This window comes from Cavia porcellus, unplaced genomic scaffold (genome assembly GCF_034190915.1).
Source record: "Cavia porcellus strain 051 isolate PalLab524CR breed Dunkin Hartley unplaced genomic scaffold, mCavPor4.1 scaffold_5, whole genome shotgun sequence".
Classification (NCBI taxonomy): Eukaryota; Metazoa; Chordata; class Mammalia; order Rodentia; family Caviidae; genus Cavia; species Cavia porcellus.
The window spans coordinates 5,566,885-5,587,239 of NW_026947488.1; the positions used below are offsets into that span (position 1 = coordinate 5,566,885).

General features: G+C 50.6%; 1 long non-coding RNA gene across 1 annotated transcript in view; it reads right to left on the minus strand.

The window, feature by feature from the left end:
* Positions 1 to 233: 233 nt before the first annotated feature.
* Positions 234 to 20,355, minus strand: part of LOC134475945 (uncharacterized) — a 65,151-nt gene continuing 45,029 nt past the window's right edge. The window contains exon 3 of the long non-coding RNA XR_010047282.1: positions 234 to 859. This is a non-coding gene — a long non-coding RNA (uncharacterized LOC134475945). The remainder of the gene's footprint in view (positions 860 to 20,355) is intronic.

Here is a 20,355-nt window from a genome sequence, read left to right on the forward strand (position 1 = left end):
TAAATAGTAAAGCAATAATGGGAATCATTTTCCCTGCTGTTCACTGAGGACTCACGTGAGCTATGCAAATGTCACACAACAGTCATCTCAAACAGGAATTGGCAGACTTGTTCTGCAAAGCACGGCATCATAAAGATTCTTGGCTTTGTGAGCCAGGTCTCTGTCACAATCACTCAACTTGGTCACTGCAGCACAAAAACAACCAAAGATGATTTATAAATGAGCAAGCAGGGCAGTGTACAAATAAAACTTTATTTACAAAAGTAGGTGCAGGGCAGATGTGGTCATAAGGTTATCATTTGCTAGCTCTTTCCTAAAACAATCAGAAGTCCTCTGCTGGGGCAGAAAAGATCTAGAGGCTTCTTATAGTGCTGGGTTGTGGGCATTTGATAGGAAGAAGAAGAAGAGCCAGTGTCCAGGCCTGAAGAAGCACCATTTGGGGTGCTGTCCCACCTCAGTCCTCCTCTGTATAGGCGAGGGGCCGGCAGAGCTGTGGTGGTCTCCACATGGTCACCCTTAGTCGGTGACTCAGGGGGCAGGGTGAACACTGACCTGAGGTCACACTGGGAATCGGGACTCCGCCCCTTTCCCAACCTCAAACTAAATGCACACAGACGTGTGAGCTGGATGAGTGGGGTGGGCTGGCTGCAGAGCACTCAAACGGATGCCAAGTGGGGAGCAGCCATGGAGGGGCCTCAGCTCCCCAGACCTGCAGGCAGACCCCCCACTGGGGACCAGGTACCCTGTTTCTTCCTTTCTCCTCCAGGGGCTCCCAAGCTTGCATTCCAGGGCTCTTTTTTCCAAAGGAGCTCAGCTCAATGAAGAATGTGGAATACTTGAAATTTCCACTCACACACTCCTGGAAAAAAACACATTAACCTTTAAGCAGGGAATAATGGCTTCATTTTCAAGTGACTTTATGGATTAACCCTCAGCAAGCACTTTCTGGAGAAGGAAGATGGTCATGACCAGGGCCCAGTGGATACAAAAGAGGAAGAAAAATAAAAACTGGCAGAAGTCTCTAGCTGTCTGAATAAAGGCAGGTAAGCATGCCCAGCAGCAGCTACACCACCACCCCTCACCGGTGGCGGCAGGACGCCAGAACTGTCCCGCAGGAAGAACACGCCCTGTGGAGCAAAGTCAAGGCCGTCTCTCTAGGACCTGCTGCCGGCTGGCGGAACTGAGTGGGCAGCTGCTCTTGGGCAGCAGGACCAGTCGATGGCTATGGCAAGTCAACCTCCTGGATCAATCTCGCCCTGGGCCGCTCTGTCGACCCCTCACCCCTGAGACATTGAGTCCAAGGGGCGTGCACTGGAGACAAGCACAGAACCTGGCTCCTTCGGGGCAGTCACAAAGTATTGGCTGCATAAAGGCTCCTAGACATCCTATCTGAAAGAAATCTGTTTAACTTTGTTCAACATCATTATTTTCATTATTATTCCAGCCACAAGAGCCACCCCTTGCCCTCTCCTTTACAAATGGTGTGGATGACACCGTGAATACTAATCCACAGAAGACGCCTTGGAAAATGCAGACCTCAAAACACACCTCCAAGATCATCTGAGCTGCAGAAAGGACCAGAGCTCACTTTTTATCTTCTAATTCATGCCATCATTTTTCACACATGCACCCATTCCTTCACCCACCGTCACGCATGCATCTGCACAGGTTTCTGAGGCCAGGTGCTGTGAAGGCCCAGGGGCAAACCTGAGCGCCTCTCTGCTTCTGCCCAGCTTCCAGATGGCAGGGAAGATGGCAACGCTCACACGTTACGGAATACAAAAAGCACCTGTGTAGTGTTCCTGGACATCAAAGACCCAATTTCCAAAGATGCTTTTTGAAAATAATTACAGAGGAATTTCAAAAGCCTACCAAAAAGTATCAACGTTTAGGCATCAGAAGCAGCTTGAAAGAGGGGCTGGGAGGAGGGATGCAGGAAGATGGCAGCAGGTGGGTTTGTCTTGTGAGAACGGCACCCTTGGCCTACCTCTCGGCCCAGGGCAGGCTCACCTCGCAAGGCCACCTCTTCCTGGCGAGCTTACAGCAGCTGAGCACAAGCCCGCCTGGTGGCCACATCTGCACTCCCTGCTTTTCAAAGGGAGGCTTTGAGCCCCTCAGCCACACCTTTCTTCTCTGCCGGTTTCTCTCCTGCCTTTTCCAGAAGGTTCTGTGCCTCTGGCCCTTTGCAGGGTGCAGAGCTCCTGCTGCTGCCAACAGCTGCCTGGTACCATGAAACCAGCCATAGGGTGGCTGTGGCCAGCACAGAGGGAGGCTCTAGTGTGCCCTCAGAGTCCTGGTCTGGCCTCCATGGCCCTCAGTTCATCTGGAACCCCAGGACCTCCACGGAAAAACACATGGATGGTGCAACCGTTTGAAACTGTTTCTGCAGAACCGGTCTTTATGAGTTTCCTCTGGGTGTTGTGATAAGTCTCTGCAAAATTAGTAGTGTCAAATAATACAAATTATTTATCTTACAGTGCTACAATCAAGATGGCAACAGAGCTGTCTTCCTGTGGCGGCTTTAGGAAACAAATATGCTTCTTGGTTATTTCTAGGTTCTAGACATGGCCTGCTGCCTTTGGCTTGTGGCCCCTGCCTCTGTCTTCAAAGTCAGTAGTATAGTATCTTCCAGTCACTCTGATTCTGTCCTCCTGCCCTTTACTTATAAGGACCTGTGGTTACAAGGACTCATGCAGATCAACCAGGATAGTCACCCTTCAAGGTTCTCCACTACATCTGAAAAGTCTTTTGTTGGCTGTTACCTGCTACCAGTCTATCCCTCAGACCTCTGGACCTGTCTGATGTCCCTGTCCCACTATTAAAGATATTAGCCAGGGCCTGGGGGTCTGAGGGCAAAAGTGATGGGAGAATTTGCTCCTGCCTTTCAGGGTACATCAGACTGTCCAGTTCCTCTCACCTTGGACACAGTGTTTAATCTACAAACGGGGCTCCTGAGAGCAGCTCCTCGGACACAGAGGCAGTGCCATGATCAGTGGCTAAAGAGTCAACTCTTGCGCTGAGTGGCTGTGGCTGCCAGGGTTAATTCCCTCCTATGTCGCGTTGGTAGCTGGGGTCCTCTTTTCAGGAGGCCTGTAGAACGTCCCCCGAAATCGCAGAGGTGAGGGAGGGTTAGGATGGCACCTTGCTGGTCTTTCTGGCACAGCCTGGCGGGTTGGCCCCTTTTTGCCACCCCTGAACCACTGCAGGCACTGGTTCTTAGCCCCTAACAATCACCACCACATGCATCATTTCCCGGGGTTGCCCCATCGGCCCCCTGCCAAGCACCTCATCAAAGGCTGAATTCTGTTCTCCACTCAGCCACACCAAGGAGGGTGCTGGGAACACCCCTGTGTCACACAAGCAAGGATCTCCGAGGGATCTAATGACACCGCAGCAAAGCAGCCTGGTTTGGATTTGAGTGCAAGTTGTTTTTGACTCCTGGGCCTGTTCTGATTTTGTTTGGGTTGGGGGTCAGGGAGGCCATGGGTTTTTTGTGACCCTGAGACCAAATCCAGGGCCTCGTACATGCTAGAGAAGCACTCTTCCACTGAGGTACACCTGTTCTTGAGCCTGTGATTTTAGAGAAAAAAGCAAAACAGGAAAAAGAGTAGAAATAATACACAATTTCAAAAAAAATAAATAACAGTGAGAAATCACTAGTTGATAAATTACATATTGTTATCTTAGAAGTAGTTGTTCAAGTTACAAAATCAATGCATAAAAAATGAACAATCAAACAATGACAGTATAAACTATTGTGTTTGATACCTAACAAAAACTTAGTGGTATGGTTATTACCTTGCAGACTTAAACACACATAGAGTTATATCCTTTAGAGCACTCTCCCTTTCTTTATTACAATATCTAGTATACATTTTGGATATTATTACTCTTTAAGTTTTCTATTACTATTTTTTATTCTAGCGAGACAATATTTACAAATATGAGTCTGATTTATCTCACTTATGAAGATGGTCTCAAGTTGCCTTCATTTATCGATAAAAGCCTCAAGATCATCCTGTTTTATAGCTGAGTAAAAGAGTCTGTATTTTTAATGTACATTTGATAGTGAAATCCAAATATTGAATACTGTAATCCCAGTATTATAATCCCTTTTTAAATCTGCCTCACAGCTCGGGAAGTTGTATTTGTAATCTCATAGAAATGTTATGGGAATTCCAGCAAGTTCGTTTCAATCTGCTACTTCCAAGGCAACCCATGGCGAGAGTAAAGATGCTAAGATATATCAAAGTTATGGGCAGCCAAGGGGTCCTAAGTGCAATCCAAGTGAGGGTCTAAGGACAAAGGCTGGACCCAAGGCCTCTCCCAGAATGTATTAGGAGCTGCTTTGGGTTGTCAGGGAGGACGGTGGGAACCACATGAGGAACGGGAGCTGGTCAGCCAGGTGGGGAGAAAACCACCTTTGCAAGACACAAGAAGATACTCAGAAAGACCAGTCTGCGCGACTCCGCTGGGGTAGTGTATGAAAGGACTTAGGGGGCTGTCGCTTCAGTTTCTGACAGGTCAACTTGGGTACCTTGGGGAGTCATGGCCTTTTATTTTGAGGCTGGTACCCAGCTGACCTTCCTGGAGCTCACTAGTTCTGCCATCCCGCTGTGTTCAATCATTCTTCAGGGAACACAATGCGAGGAAACAGGAAATTGTCGGTTGGCCTAAAAGATTACATATTAGTACCTCGACTGGCCTTATTTGTATTGTTTAGAGCCAATTGAAGACAGAAGGAAAAGGCACAGCCTGCTCGGTACATATCAGTACACGGAAATAAGCCTCAGTTTAACGAATGCTGCAGTGGTGGGTCTGTATTTCAGGAGAGGTGCCACATCAACCCAGCATAGCGACCACGGCTGTCTGCCACAGTGTCCTCCATTCATTCCTTGGCTCCACTCCTATTTACTGAATACTTATTCTGCATGGCCTGGGGGCCTACATTAGACACCCGCTTCTAGAGGGGCTGAGAGAAGAGGGGGCGACAACAATCCCCAGAGAGGGTTCACTCAGTGCCAGGCCTGGTGATCCCACGTGCAAAGACTTCCATCCATTTCCCGGACGACAGTTGGGATCTCAGCATCCCAGCATGGAGCTCCAGGCGAGCTCGGCCCCTGCGAGAACAGGGAAGCAGGAGAGCTGTATTGTACCCCAGCCTTGAGTGCTCTGCTCGTCCCCCACTGACGCCAGCCTGTGGCCCAAAGACCCAAGCAGCTCTGCAAGCCATGTCTGCTGCTCTCTGCTTGAAGCCACATAAATACCACAGCCGCCAAAGACCAATTGATTGTGGTCTTAGCCCTTTGCCTAGCAACCTGGGCAAACATGCTCTCTAGTGGCCTGTGTTTATTCTCTGGCTGCCCCAACAAACTCTCTCCTGTGTCTCAAGGTCTCGACTGCCATCTTTTTATTAAAAGCAGAAAAAGAACAGCAAGAAGAAGAAGAAGAAGAAGAAATCACCCTTCTCTCCCCCAGGCTCTCCAGGCTTGGAGTCTTCGCCCTGTATTTCTGCTATGAGACACATCCGAGCCTCTTTGTGTTGTTCACCAGGGAGAGCCCAATAGATGCAGGGGTTTTTCCAGGACCCCGTGGCCCTTTACCCTCCATGCATTCATCCAGGACTTCCTTCCATGTGCTGGGCTGGAGTCTGACAGCTGCTAGACATCAGACGCGTGATGCAAACCAAGAAGACAGAATCCCTGGCTGCGTGGTGTCTTAAGCAAGGAAAGATACGTGGCTGCCGGTACTATGGTCCCTCAAATGCCCCAAAACAAGCACAGGTAGATCCAAGTGCTCAGAGCCGAGCCCCATACCTCACTCAGCGTATGCTTTGTCAGGCCTCGAGAGCCTCCTGAGTATCCTGATCCCGTTTCCTGAACTCCTGGTAATCCTGGAGCATTTAGGGATCGTGCCTGGGGGAAGTTCAAAGAGGTTCAGTAACTTGCCCTAAAGCAGTGGTGGCAAACCTGCGGCACACGTCATGTCAGGCCGTTTGTACCATCGAAAGCTCCATAAGGTTCACCATCACTGTCTAGGCTGTCCAGCTAGTTAGCAGTAACGCGGGGCCTCCTAATTGTAGAAGTCCGTGGTCTAAACCACTCAGTGCATGGCTTCCAAACTCCAGCAGACTCAGAGGACAGACGGGTGCCGGGTGCCGTGCCCACAGCAAAGACACCCAACCAGCAAAGAAACCTGAAACAACCAGGTCACGTGTCAGCAAAGAAACTCCAAAACATTCAAAGGAAATGCTGGTGCAGACCCTCCAGACAGCCAGAGGAATACAGAGTGGGGTTGCCATGGGAACAGCAGAGGCCAGCCCCACAGACGCTGCTTACACAAGACTATCAGTCCTTGACGGCCAAGTGAGCCCTCGGTGCCCATCCCGGAGTCGCAGGGACAGCTACCCAAGTAAACCGGCCTCACTGCCACCCTCTGCTGAAGCTCCAACGACTCCATCCATTTTCTTACGCAAACGAGTTAAAAATAATCCAGCGGGCCCACTTTTTATTGATGAAAGTTACCAACTATCATTAAGATTCATGGCAAATGTGTTTAAAAATATTAAGACAATCTTTTCAAGGCATGTACTCTGATTCAACAGTTCTACCTTCAAGAACCGGTTCTCAAGAAATCATCGCGGATGTTCCCCCAAGGCTGTAAACAGAGATGCTCAGTGCAGCATCGTTTACAATAATGAAAAATTGGAAACAACCTCAATGTCTCAAGGAAAATCAGTTAAATAAATGACGATACAGTCAAACAATGCAATGCTGTGCGGGCAGTATATATGGAGATAGAGGAGACTCGTATTCACTGACAAGGAGCAATAATTATAATAGACTGTGAAGGGGGCTGGAGCCCGCAAGGCAGTGCATTTAAAAGTCTCATTTTCCACTGAAAATATTTGCATGGCTGGATGGAGAGGGAACTGGATGGAGAGATGGAGATATGGGTGATCAATGGATGGAGAGACCCAGAATGGATGGGTAGAAGACAGGTTATTGATAGCTGCATAGATGATTAATAGACAGATGATGCATGATAGATATGACAAGTAGGTGATAGTAGACAGATACCAGGTAGATAATGATAGAAAGATTATAGGTGACACATACATGAGCAGACATGATAGGTGACAGATGACACATGGCTGACATCAATTACAGCTGATTTATAGATAAGTGACAGATAATAGGAGGTCAGGGACTGGATCTGTTGGCTGGAAATGGAAGAGGAGCAGTGTAAAGAGTTTGGAAAGGGGCAGCTTCTCAGCATCTTGCCTTCCTCACCCCCTTGCTAGTTCACTCCAGAAGCATCTAGAGCTTCCCGAACCACTCAGAGTTCTGTGGTCCACTGTGATGATTGCACTTTTTGCCTCAGCTGCCAGGAAGCAGGGAGCCACCCAGGAATACCTAATCTGTTACCATTTCTCTAAGCCTGAGGATTTGGGGAATTTTCTCTGGCTCCTCCTGCTTGGTGTTCTTGATTTTTCTCTTTCTAGTTCACAGCCTTTCCGTTTTATGTGTCGTTTATCGTAAACCACCTCAAATCCTTTGTGGAAGCAGGCAGGGTATAAATTATAAATAGATTTAATTTAAAAACTCCATGGGGCAGTTTTCTGTGGGTTCCCAGCAATTGCTTTTGCGGCCATTTCCCTCATTACCCCAATGGAGGGGGGTGCAGTGGGCTGGGACTTAACCCTTGGGGTGCTGAGTGTTGGGGCTCCTCCAGGTGCAGCTGCACCTAATGACCCCTCTGGCCACTGAGCTGCTGGGGCTCCTGCCCCCCATCTGTGCTTAGTCCCTGCTGTGCAGTAGGTGTGCCTGGGACACACACCTCTCCTCTGTCCCCTCTTACACACTGCCCAGGCCTCTCGCATTCACGCCAGCTCATAAAACTCTGAGAAATCTCACCGGAGCCTGGCCTGGTGTGCAGGCAAACTGGGCAGGGCCAGCTTGCCTTTCATGGGCCCCTGGGGCCATGTGACATATTTCTCTCCTGGTCTCTGAGCTGTAATTGTAGGCCTAGTGCTGGCTCAGCATCAAAGGTGGGAAGGGGGCCGTATCGTGGCGGGGATGGGGGGCTGGAATAATGCTGTTGCCGGTGGAGGTCTTCCTGCTTCTGGGACAGCCAGCTGCCCTGGGCTGTGCAACATCAGGCTAGTTATGCAAGGATTCTGAGCTTCGGCTCCCTTATCAGTCAGGTGGACACCATGACAGTACCTGTTTCAGAGCATGGCTGGAGTTGAACTACATAACACACCCAAAGGGCTCAGCATGAACCCCCAACAGAGACGTCTTCCTAATTTTTAATCCCTTCTCCCCGGCGTCCCCCGGAAGCCCACAGCATTAAGTGGAGGTGGAGGCATGGGAGGTCTGACCCATCCCGCCAGCCTTCCCTTCTCCCTTCAAGTGTCTTGAGTGCTTCCCTTGCTGTGGTCAAGTGGGTACCCCGAGGCGGGGACACTGGAGGCCTGAGTGATGACAGGAGGGGCCAGGCAGAGGATGGCAAGTGTTAAGGCCTTGGGGTGGCACGTCGATTGGTGGCTTTGGGGAAAAGAAAGACGGTGGGGCTGGAGCAGACTGAACCGGGGAGAGAGCGGAGGGTGGGAAGATGGGGCTCATCACGCAGGGTCTGGGGGGCCTGTAAGGAGTCTAAATTTCCTTCTGCATGGCTGGTGCAGAGAGAGAATGAGAGAGAGAGAGAGAGAGAGAGAGAGAGAGAGAGAGAGAGAGAGAGAAAGAGGAGAGAGAGAGAGAGAGAGAGAGAGAGAGAGAGAGAATTCCAAGGGCTTCTTCTTGGCCATGCCCTGCCCTCTATATGTCTCTGGGACCAGCTGGCCCTAATGACAGACTCATGGGGTGAGACATGGGACATCTGCGATGATCAGAGGCTGCTCTGGTGACCTGGCCTGCTCAACCTGTCTGCTGATTCGGGTTGTGTGTGGGCTACAGGACTGTGTCTCCCAGGGCGCTTGCCTCTCGGCCGCCGCTGCATCCGTCCACAGTTCTAATGAACAGCCAGAGGATCTACTGACGCCATTGGTTTATGTTCTATCTGCACAGAAAGTTTGTGCTTTATTAAATATACATACACCTCCCATTTTCCAAGGGGAAAATAGTTCTTTTCCCACTGCCCCAAGCCAGCTATAGAACTCCGCAGCTTCCAGAAATGGTAAATTGATTCATTTGCTTCTCGACAAGATTTGTTTTGCTTCCCTTCCGTGGGGATGCCAGGCCTGGAGGACGCAAGGAGGAAGGATTCTGCCCTTAAGGAACCTGCAGCAGCAGAGCAAACAATATTAGCATAAGCCGAAAGCAACAGGATGGTGCACAGAAGCCCGTGGGTCTGCGCGCTGTGGAATATTCCTTCTGGAAGCTGCTGGTAGAGGCTGTGTAGAAGGAGGCTCCTGGCCAGACAAATCGGGGTAAGAAAAATGAGACAGCCAGCTGGGCGTGGTGGCTCACGCCTGTAATCCCAGTACTCAGGAGGCTGAGGCAGGAGGATCATTGGGAGTTCAAGACCAACCTGGGCTACAAAGTGAGCTCAAGGCCAGTTTGAATGACATAGTGAAACTGTCTCAAAATAAAACACACACACACACACACACACACACACACACACCATCGGAGCCTCGCTTCCAAGAGAGGGAAGAGAGGAGGCTGCATGGCACCCCTAGTCATTTACCCAGAAACCCTAAGGAAGGAGCATCCCTTACCAAGTAGATTCCGGATTGCATTGCGAGGTGGGGCAGGGAGGGTGATTTGTGCTCGAGGTCCCACAGAGAAAAGGAGGAGAAATTTAGTACTCAGAATGCAGATGTGAGCCCTTGTAGTACTAAAAGCTGTACCCAGGCCTTGGCCCTACGCGACATCCCCAGCCCTCTTTATGTTTTATTTTGAGACAGGCCCTGGCTAAATCACCAACTTGCCCCAATTGGGCTAGGTTTCCACCATCTAAAAAAGGATACAGAACAGTATTTTTAAAATCAGAGTACTGTGTTAAAAACAAAAATGAGTACAGGCTGTAGGTGCATACGAGGGAGACCTCCAGGACAAATGGCCAAGTGACAGAGGCCAGCTGCAGAGGAAGACAATGCAGCAGGACCCTGTCCATGGGAGAGGATGACTCGATGCAGAGCTCGTGGGGCCACTTTGGCTGAGGGGAGTCCACTGCAGGGGCCCAGTGGAGGAGACGTCAGTGAACCTTTCCGCAAGTGTGCCTGCACTGCTTACTTCTCCCCGGCTTGGGCCGAGCCCTCTCCTCTCCCCTCTCCTCCCTTCCCCTCCCCTTCCCTCTCCTCCCCTCCCCTCTCCTCCCCTCTCCTCTCCTCTCTTCTCCTCTCCTCCCCTCCCCTCTCTTGTCCTCTCCTCATATCCCCTGGCCTTTGCTGGCATCATACAGAATCCTTTCTTGGGGACACTGTCAGCCTCCCCATTCTCTTTCCCCCTCGTCCTGTCACTTGACCAGCTTGCTCTGGGCTCAACCGGGCCCTCCAGGACCCCTGCCCAGTGCCCTAAAAAGCTACGTCCTGCAGAGTGGCGTGCCATCATGAAGAACTAGCAGCAGCCTTCAAGCCTCAGTCTCAGTGAGGCTCAGTGGAAGATCCTACCCACTAGTGCCAGCAGGAGCCCGACAATCGTGGAGGTGCTCAATTACGTGGGAGCCCCAGCCAGCCCCAGATCTGCTGAGTCAGAATCTCCAGGTGGCCAGGTTCAGGGAGCCCTGTCACCGGCATGGCAGTCCGCCTGCTCCTCCACAGCCCTCCTGACACACAACCTGAGCCCTGGCGTCAAGGTAATTCACTCTTCCCCTTGGCTTCCCTGGCCCCCAGTCCCATAGAGGCACTTGGAAAACCTTAATGCCTCAAGTTGGAAAACTTTTGAGTCAGCCGCAGGGCTGCTTCAAAGCCAGACCCCTCAGATCCCTGCTCCTCCACAGGGATCGATAACCTGTAGCTGGAAATGATTTGGTTTTCGGAAACGAGTGTGACATTGGATTTGAGCTGCCAATTAGCCTGCCATCCGGGGCCCTGCTGGCAGGCCTGTTTGCTCAAGGTGATGGTCTGCTTACGGAGGTTATGGGCTTTTTATGTGCCAACCCGCACCCTCCTGGCCTCTTTGGCCAGGCCATTTAGCTGTCTAAATCAAGACATCTCAGGCCACAGCGACAGGGAGGTACACACGCATCGGGCTGCTTGCCTTCCCTCATAATCTAAATCTAATTTATTGGCCCAGGGACGGAGGGAGCGGCCTATGCATGTATCTGGTGTGCAGTGAAGAATATAATATACAATGTTCCAGTGTAATAAGGCTCTTTATAGAAGGTATTAAGTAGGGTCTGCCTGGAAGCACCAGTGAGGCCCTGGAAAGTTTCTGCCTGGAGGATGTCTCCGTGGCAGACCTCAGAAGTGCTGTGGGTACAGCACAGAGCCCGGCGCCTCTGACTTGTCAGGCTGGCTTTCCATCCAGTGGCTGATGAGATCAAAAGTCCTCACGCTCCCTGAGGGCAGGAGCCACGTTTCATAGGCAACGGTGATGAAAGGCGTTCAATAAAGCCTCATCGAATTAATCTGGGTGGGACGGAAGCAGGAAGTCATTCTCCCCATGCTCGCTGGGACTCTGAGGCTGGCTTCTCCCCCAACAGCTGAGCTCGGCCTGCTTCGGAAAGTGTCACACGGGTATCTCCTTCAAGGCTGCTGGGCCTCTACTTATGTCCAGGTTCCTGGAGTACAGCCCACTTAGAGGACATGTGGGGTATTGGAGACCCCTGCAGTGGGTTCCAATTTCCTGCCCAGAGTTAGGGCACAGAGGGAAAGGGGAGAAAGCGGAGAGAGAAAGGGGAGATAAACTAGGGATGCAGGCAGGGATCTGGAGTGACCGGGATGCAGGCAGGGATCTAGAGTGACTGGGTGTTCCGTGGGAACAAAACACTCGGTGATCCAGCCAGAACCTTGGTGTGTATCATCACATCTGGGTCAAGGACAGTGCGTGAAGGGTGTGGCTGTCTCCAGGAACAGTAGTGATGACCACAGTGCACCAGGAAGGTCAAAGCATTCCTGTAAGGACAATGACACGGATGAGCTAGGGGGCCAAAAAGGCCACTAACTTCCCAGGGGGCTTCAGCAGGTCTTATATCCCCCCTGAGCACCACAGTGGCCGTTAGCCCTAGGGTTCCAGCTGTGACCAGAAAAGAGCGGTGATCCAAGTTTCCACCTGGCCCAAGGGCAGCACAGGAGCAGCCTGGGACATCCCCTGGCCTCAGTTTATGATTTGTGGTCCCCAGCAGTGGGGAGCGGCCACCTTTCTTCCCAACACCGGTCAGTGCTCCTGAACCACTCACGCATCCACTTGACAAATGTCGAAAGCTCCTTGCTTCTTAAGACAGGTTTTCACATACGACACGGACGCGTCCGAAACCAGGACACCTTGCAACACAGCGACGTCTTTGTTTGACGTACACCAAACCATACACGAAGGTCTGTGTGCCAAGTCCCAGCCGCCACCCGAGTCCACAGAACTCAGCCACGCCCGCTTGTGTACGAATATCTACGGCTACTTTGGCACAAGAGTGGCAGGGTGACTCTAGTGACAAGCAGATGGGCTGCAGAGCCACGGTGTCTACTGTCTGATCCTGCACACCAGCAGGAATTTACTAGGTAGCTGCGGTGGGAACCGTCAAGAGCCAGGACCCGTGCAGCAGCTTCCCAGACAGGCACGGCTGCCTTGGTGTCCTCCGCCGCCTCTGACCAGCTCGTCATACCCTCCAGCAATCCACCGGCCAGCAAATGGGGGTGCTACCTGCTTGCTTACGGAGACCGCTCGGGGGTAATGGTCATCTCTCTTTTCAATCTGTAGTTTACACATATGAGAGAAAACACAGTAATGGTCTTTCTGGACCCGGCATATTTCGTGTTGCATGATGTCCTACGGTTTCATCCCTTTTCCTGCAGATGACACGGCTTCGTTCTTGATGGGTGGGTAACACTTCACTGCATACCCGTACCACGTTTCCTTCTCCATTCATCTGTTGATGGGCATCTAGCCTGGTTCTGTGGCTTGGCTATGGAGAATAGTTCTGCAGGAATCTTAGGTACTCAGGCATCTTTATAGTGAGGGTCTCCAGCTCCGAGCCGCTGGCACTGTCTGTAGCCTGTTAGGAGCAGAGGCACATGGCAGGACATGCGTAGAGGCCACCAGAAGTTTCCTCCAGGGTGGAGGGAAGCAGGAAAGCCAATCAAGAGAGGTAGACCCTGTGTGGTGGATTTCAGGATCTGGGGTATCCAGAGGCGGCACCTCACTTGGTGGCTAGATAAACTAGGAAGGACCTTCCAAAGGGGCCAGCTCTGTACTCGAATCTAAGAGGGATCAGGGAGGAATGAGGGTTCAAGTGAATCGCAGGGGTGGTGAGCTCAGTTTTGGACGCCCCGCTCTCACACTCCCAGCCGGGCCCTCTCACCTGAGGCCCTTCACTGCTCCGCATGTCCGTCTTCCTGTTTATAAAATGCAGGCAGTGATGTGGTGGTGACAGCTTCTACAACGACCACGAATAATAATAATAACACCAGCCTCCTAAGGGGGTTCAGCCGCAGTTACTTACCAAATAGCTATCCGTCACTTTCCATTTGCCTGACCCTGGGGAGGAACAGAAAGCGAGCGGATACCTGGTCATCAGGAAGAGAGGAAAAAACCAAATAAACAAGCAAAGAAATAACATGATCATAAAGCTAGATGAATGCTCAAGAGAGCCGAGGGAGAGCAGCGCTGCAGGAGGGGGCAGAGCGTGGGGCGAAGACACTGAGAAGGGTGCCAGGCATACAGCTCGAGGACCGCAGTGCCCCCCCCACCACCCTCGCCCCCCAAGCCCTTGCAGGAGGGCACGTCGTGCTCCTCGATGGTTCAGCCCTCATTTCACAGCGCCTACCGATGAAGTTCTAAACCAGCCACCCAGGAGTGATGTCCAGACCACGGACAAATTACATTTCTCCTGTCTACAAATTGTTTTCTTTTCAAAAATTTGATTCCACTGCTAAAATTTAAAATCAAGAGATAGCTCAAAAGAACACCAATTTCCAGTTTCTGCCAAAGCACATACACAGGAAAATTCAGCTTCCAGGGTCACTTCCCCTGCTGGCATGAACAGTCCAATTCTCCGCACCCCTCCACCCTGGTCTTGAACCTATCTGGCTCCACCACATACACCCGGTCCTTTAGGCCCCTAAATTTGTAGAATTCTTGATGCTGGAGACACTGTGGGAGCACTGGCGGGCCTGTAGGTCCAAGGCCACCTTCTCTGCCTTGATCTGGGCACAGACCATGTACCCTCCACTTTCTGGGCTCTTCAGTCAATGGAGTTGTCCACAGGAGACCTAGGGACATCTGCTTTCCTGCCTGTCTCTTTCCGGGCAGAGTGGCATAGACTCTAGGTCTGTTTCCCGAAGACCCAAGACCTGAAATAGCCCGACTGTGACTGCGCTCTGGGACTGCACCCGTTCCTTGCTCTTCCTAGCTCCTCCCCAGCCCCTCCCGTGATGCTCACACAGTGCCCTTCCTGCGGGGCCCAGCTGCGTGAGGCCAGTGTGGTCTCTTGTGGGACTTGGCTGGTGGCAGGTGCCAGAGGCATGGAGGGACTGTTCCCACTGTGTCCTCTGGGCACCTTCAACACCTGAGTCCTGCAGCCTTGCCTTTTACTGTCTCAGTTACTTTTTTGTTGTTGAGAGCAGATACCCCACACCCAAAGTTAAAGGAGGAAAGGCTTTTTGGCTCATGTTTGCAGAGCTTTCAGTCCATCATCAGCTGGCTCCGAGGCAGGGTGGCACGGTAGATGGACACTGCAGAGGAGAAAGAGTTCGTGGTAGGCAGCAGGCAGCCAAACAAGCCTCAGCAGTATTTTTTTCCCTGCTCCTTTTATATTCTACTGGGATTAGGGTGATGCCACACCAATCAGTGGGCTGATTTAGTAATCACCCACCCTTAATCCTAGCACCCCAATCCCAGCATTGCACCAGGAATCAATCACACACTCTAGATCCCCCCGCCTCTGAAAAAGCCCCACCTATAACCACATGAGCATGTGGGGGGACATCTAGATATGTGCCATAACACCCACCAACCAGACCTCTCTCGCCTCATTAGACGAAGCTTGGGATCCTAGGAATGTCACCCATTCCAGACATTGTGCTACTGTCCTTCCCTTCTTTGAATGGGAGTCCTATCCATGTGAGCATCACCAAAGCGTCATTTAAATTGTGGTGGCAACACAGGGCCACCCTTTATTACTAGGGCTCTGGGAGGGAATCATTGCTTCCCTTGGATATTTTAGCATGGCCACAAAAAGCTACAGCAGGTGAGGATCAAAGTCAAAGCCTTTGTTTGTGGGTCACCAGGGAGCCTGTCACAGAGGCAGTGAGTTCTGACCACCTGAGCAGTTTCCTGTACCTTTGGGAACAGGAACAAACATCCACAGACTCTTGGTCAGTCAGGGAAGGCCTTGTCCCCCACCAGCTCTGTGAGGCCTCTAGGAACCCAAGCCACCTTGATCAACATACAATGCTGATAAATCCTGTTTGGTGCGTGGGCATCATGTAAACCCCTTTTACAGGAGAATGAACTGAGGCTGAGATGACAGGGTCCTCTCCCAGGACTGCAGACCAAGTAGAGGGACAGGAGAGGCTAAGACACCTCAGCAAAGGCAGTGGGAACTTGCCATCGTGACCCAGGCCCCCGAGGCAGCAGCCCAGGCCTCAACGCATCTCCCACCTGCCTGCTGATGCTGACTGAGGAACTCAGGCTGCAGGGCAGCCAGGCTCGGAGCCCACAGCCCCCACGGTGGGCCCCACGCCCACCTGCAGGTATCCGTGTCCACAGACCTCCCCGGACAGCTGTAGGGAAATGATGGACGTAGAATCGAGGCCAGGCTGGCGTGGGGGAAGATGAGACTCTGACATTAAATAACCCGCGGGGAGCAGCTGCGCCACTGCAGGAGCAGCGGGTGAAAATGGAGCGTGAGCTCAAGAACAGTTCCTCTGAGGTGACGTGGGGAGCACATTACATGCAGCGACCCGTGTGCATGTCCTGCAGACACTCACTGAGCACTTACAGGTGCCACCCCTGTGGGGTGCTGGGTGCTGGGTGCTGGGTGCTGGGTGCTGGGCTGGGCTAGACGGGAGCTGGCCGTGGAGAAGGGAGGCCTCACTCACAGCAAGGCTGTCCAGAGCTCCGCCAGGGGACTCCCTCCGAGCCCCGCATCCTAAACAGCCCCAGGTCCTAGACAAACACAGAAGAATGCCACCCTTGAACTCGCACCTTGAGATTTAACAATGAAAACAGCATGGGCCAGGCATCCTGGGCATCCAGCTACTCGGTAGCCTGAGGCAGGAGGAGCACAAGTCCGAGGCTGGCCTGAGAAACTTTGCTAGACCCTGTCTTGGCATTAAAAACACCCAGGGCCAGGGGGTGTAGCTCAGTGGTAGAGCCCTTGGGGAGCACGTGTGATGTCTTGAGTTCAGTCCCCAGAACTGGGGGCAAAGGTAGCTTGAAAAGAGCCCTGATTCTTACACACCACCTTCTCCGGCAGTCAGCCCACACCGCTCTCCTCCCCAAAGGCTCTTAGTCACTTAACCTCCCTTAAAACTCCTCCTGCCTGACACCACACAGCGTTTCCTGTCTCCGCTTCCCTCCCTATCTCGGTTCGCAGCTAGGAAGGTTTTCATCCACCCACCAAGGAAGGGCAGGGGTCCCTTAGCCCTGCTTGTCCCCAGCTCTCTCCGTTTGTCCTGAGTCCTGGCTTACAGGGGTTGACCAGGCCTCGGTTTACCAGGTCCAGTCTTGGATTGTGACGACTAATTTTCAATAGCTTCTCCCTCACCCCCGCATGTGCTCCACTAACAGTAAATTACGTGGTTTCTACACTCCCTTCACCCCCAAAAGCCTCTCTGTACGGATTCCCTGATGTCATGGTCTTTCAAGACAGATCTCTTTCAAGATTCCTCATAGGACTTCTTACGTGGAAGTGTACTGTTTGTTTGGAAGAGAGAGTCTGCCCTGTTTTCTGTCCTCACTGGGACTGACATAGTCTTGTGACATAGTAAGCATTAAACATACATGTCACAGGGGGGCAGAGGGAGGGAGAGAGGGAAGATGGGTCACAGGGAGATGGATGGATGGGTGGATGGATGATAAAATGGGTGGATGGATGAATGGTAGTAACATGGCTCGCTGGCTGGCTGGCTGGCTGGCTGACTGGATGGATGGATGGTGGGAGAAACATGAGGAGGGATAGATGAAATGGATGGATTTTAAGGTACTAATTAGGAAACTGTAAGAAAAGATGATGAAATAGAAGGATTTGAAATGACCACAAGTGAATTATTTTGTGGGCTATGTTAGAAGCAGAATCAAACAGATGTGGACATGCTCTGTGGGAGAGTGATGAGCCTGCGTCCCACTTAGCTCCCATGCACCTCACCTGAGAGGCAAATCCTGTGTCTCAGCAACCTGTTTGCCTAAGGCAGGCCCAGAGCAGAAGCAGGAGAGGGGGCCAGGCCAATCCCAGACAGTACCCGTGGGCTGAAGGGGCCAGGCCTTGGGGGGCACCTCATGATCATGCCTCTCTGAAGGTGCCAGCCCCTAGCTGACTGGTAAGGGTCCCTAAAACCCTCCAAGGTGGAAAGCTAGGCTCATGACACACCATAAAAAGTTGGAGAATCTGGTCTGACCAAATGGAGCCAATGCTGATCAGCTGGGGTCTCCTGCATGTGCCATGCCCCACATTCAGTGTGTGACGGAGACCACTCTGGGCCTCAGTCTCCTTACACGGAACACAGAGACTGGACGGTAGTAGTACCTGCCTCCCAGGCTGGTTTGGAAGATTACACGAGTAAACTATCATATCAGGTTGCCAGTAACTATTTCAAACACAGATATGTGGGAGCTGCAGCACCTAGCACTTCATGCTGACTCAGCATCATTCAAGAATTAAAAAAAAAAAAAAAGGAATTTTGTACCACGTCTCTCCAGCCTAGAAAAAGGTAAAAATTCAAAACCAACATACAACTTGTCTTGAAGGCATACTGCTCCCACAACATTATAAAGTTAAAAAAAAGCATAAACAGATAATATTAAGTCACCTTTAATAGTTCAAAACAGCTATGGATAAAACACAAGCAAATGAATGTGGCTTTGCAAAAAATTAAACCAACTTTATTTACAAAAATAGGCACAGGCCAACCCCCGTTCTGTGACAGAAAATGGAAACCTTCAGGTACACATATCATCTCAAAGATTAGCCATCAGATTAGGATGTATGATAGATCTGGACATGGGCAGTAGAGTGGCCCACAGTCCAGTGTGTTCTGTGAAACACATACAGGGAAGCTATCTTTCCTCATATTTCTCTGCAGGTCACTGAAGTAGATTTTCTGACTGAATGCTAATCTTTCCAAATTGCTATATTCATGAAAAAGCTTTCTTCCCTCTCTTGGTGTGGTTTAGAAAAATTGAACCATTCTTTCTGAAGTGGGATAGCAGCAGTGGCTTGTGGGAGACATGGTACCTTCTAGAACGACCCACTGGCTGCCATCTTGGAACTGCATTTCTCCCATGATTACATTTGATCATGTGAATAAATGTGAACTTCAACGGCAAGAAAGCTAAAATGTGTTCTTTAAAGGAGTGTGTTGCTTTTGGACACCAACACTGAGGCTTGTTAGAAATATTTTCTGAATGGTAGGATGGGGTTGGAGGACACCGGTGCTAAGGCCACTCCATGACAGAATCTTAGTTCTCTGCTTTTCGTTGCACTAGCTGGTGGCTTTCAAAGTCACCACACAGAGGTAGCAGGAAGGAGCTGGGTAGGGGAGGAGCTGTGAAAATGAATTTTTTAAACTGTCAGCACATTTATAAGAGAATTGTGACTGTATAATGTTACGGTATCGTTTAACTGACATGTCTTCTTTGGAATGTTTATAACTACTGTAAATCAAGAGGCCGCCAAGCCAGGGCAATGGCACACAGAGACCGTCCAAGGAAAATGTATAAAATAAATAAAAAAATCACACAGTCTCCACATTCCATTCCTGGCTAGAAAACGGAAAATATAACAGTGCCTGCACAAAGGCTGACACCCGAGAAGGAGGTGGCGGGGTCTCCTGGCTAGCACCCAATAAAATGTGAGGTAAAGAAAGGCTACTCGGCCAGGAAGAGCAAACTGGCCGGCCCCAAAGAGCAGCCTCAGCCCGACGCCTGCTCTCCAGCCGCTATCACGGCTTTTCTCATGACCTATGGTGGGGAGCCCATTCCAGCCCTGGTTTCCTGTGTGGAGGGCTGGGAGAAGAATCCTTGATTTATGACTTCTGCCCAATTCATATTATCTAAAGAAAAATAAAGATTTGCTATCCCAAAGGTCTAAAATTTTATAGATTTACAAACTGCTTGATTTCTGCCGTTAGTGATTGATTTTTTTTTTTCTGGGCTTAAATTACTTTTATGTCTTGACCACTGACTTGTAAGATACACATCAAAATGAGTTCTAGCTGTAAACATCTGGTCATTAAAATGCTGTGGGCCCTAGGTTTGAAGTCAGTGGCTGTATAAGTCTCAGGACACCTGGTGCTGTTCTTTAATCCATACCCTAGATGCCTAATTGAAGAATTAGAACATGAATCCTAAAACTGTTGGGGTTTTGGTTTTGTTTTGGTTTTTAAAAAGTATGCAAAACTCTCTGGGGCCATCTGACTGGTCTCAGGGCCTCTGGCTAGAATGCATAAGTCTTGGTTATAAAAAGTATCAAAACTTAAAAACTAATAACCACCAGGGATTAATCACATGTCGGGGAGGACTCCGAGGCAGCTTTTCTTCCTCGCAGGAGAAGATCTTTGTTTTCTAACAGTGTTGGAAGAACAGGGTGCAGTCATTTTCCCCAGACTGCTCAAGATGGCTTCTTCACACGTGGCACTTTTGTCTTTCTTTCTGAGTTCAGTGTTTCTCTGTTCATAAATCAGGAACATGGACAGACTGGTGTTTTCCAGAGATTGGGTTTGGGAGTCAAGGAGGAGGGGAGGGGATCTATTTTTTCCTCTACTTCTTGGATGGCTTGAAAAGGATTATAGAGTTTAAAATGAAAACCCACACAGTCACAGAGACAAGCAAAGGACCCGTGAGAGGAAGCGACGCCATGCACATGACCGTCCTAACAGCCCTCAGGGAGCTGAGATTCCACAACTTAATCCAGAAAAAATAATAATAACGCCCTCCTCAAACTCATGGTCCAGAATTCATGTTTAGCCCAAGCCAGAAAGAGAAAAGACAAACACAAATGTTTGATAAAGTCTGGCTCCTTCCTGGGTGCGTTTCA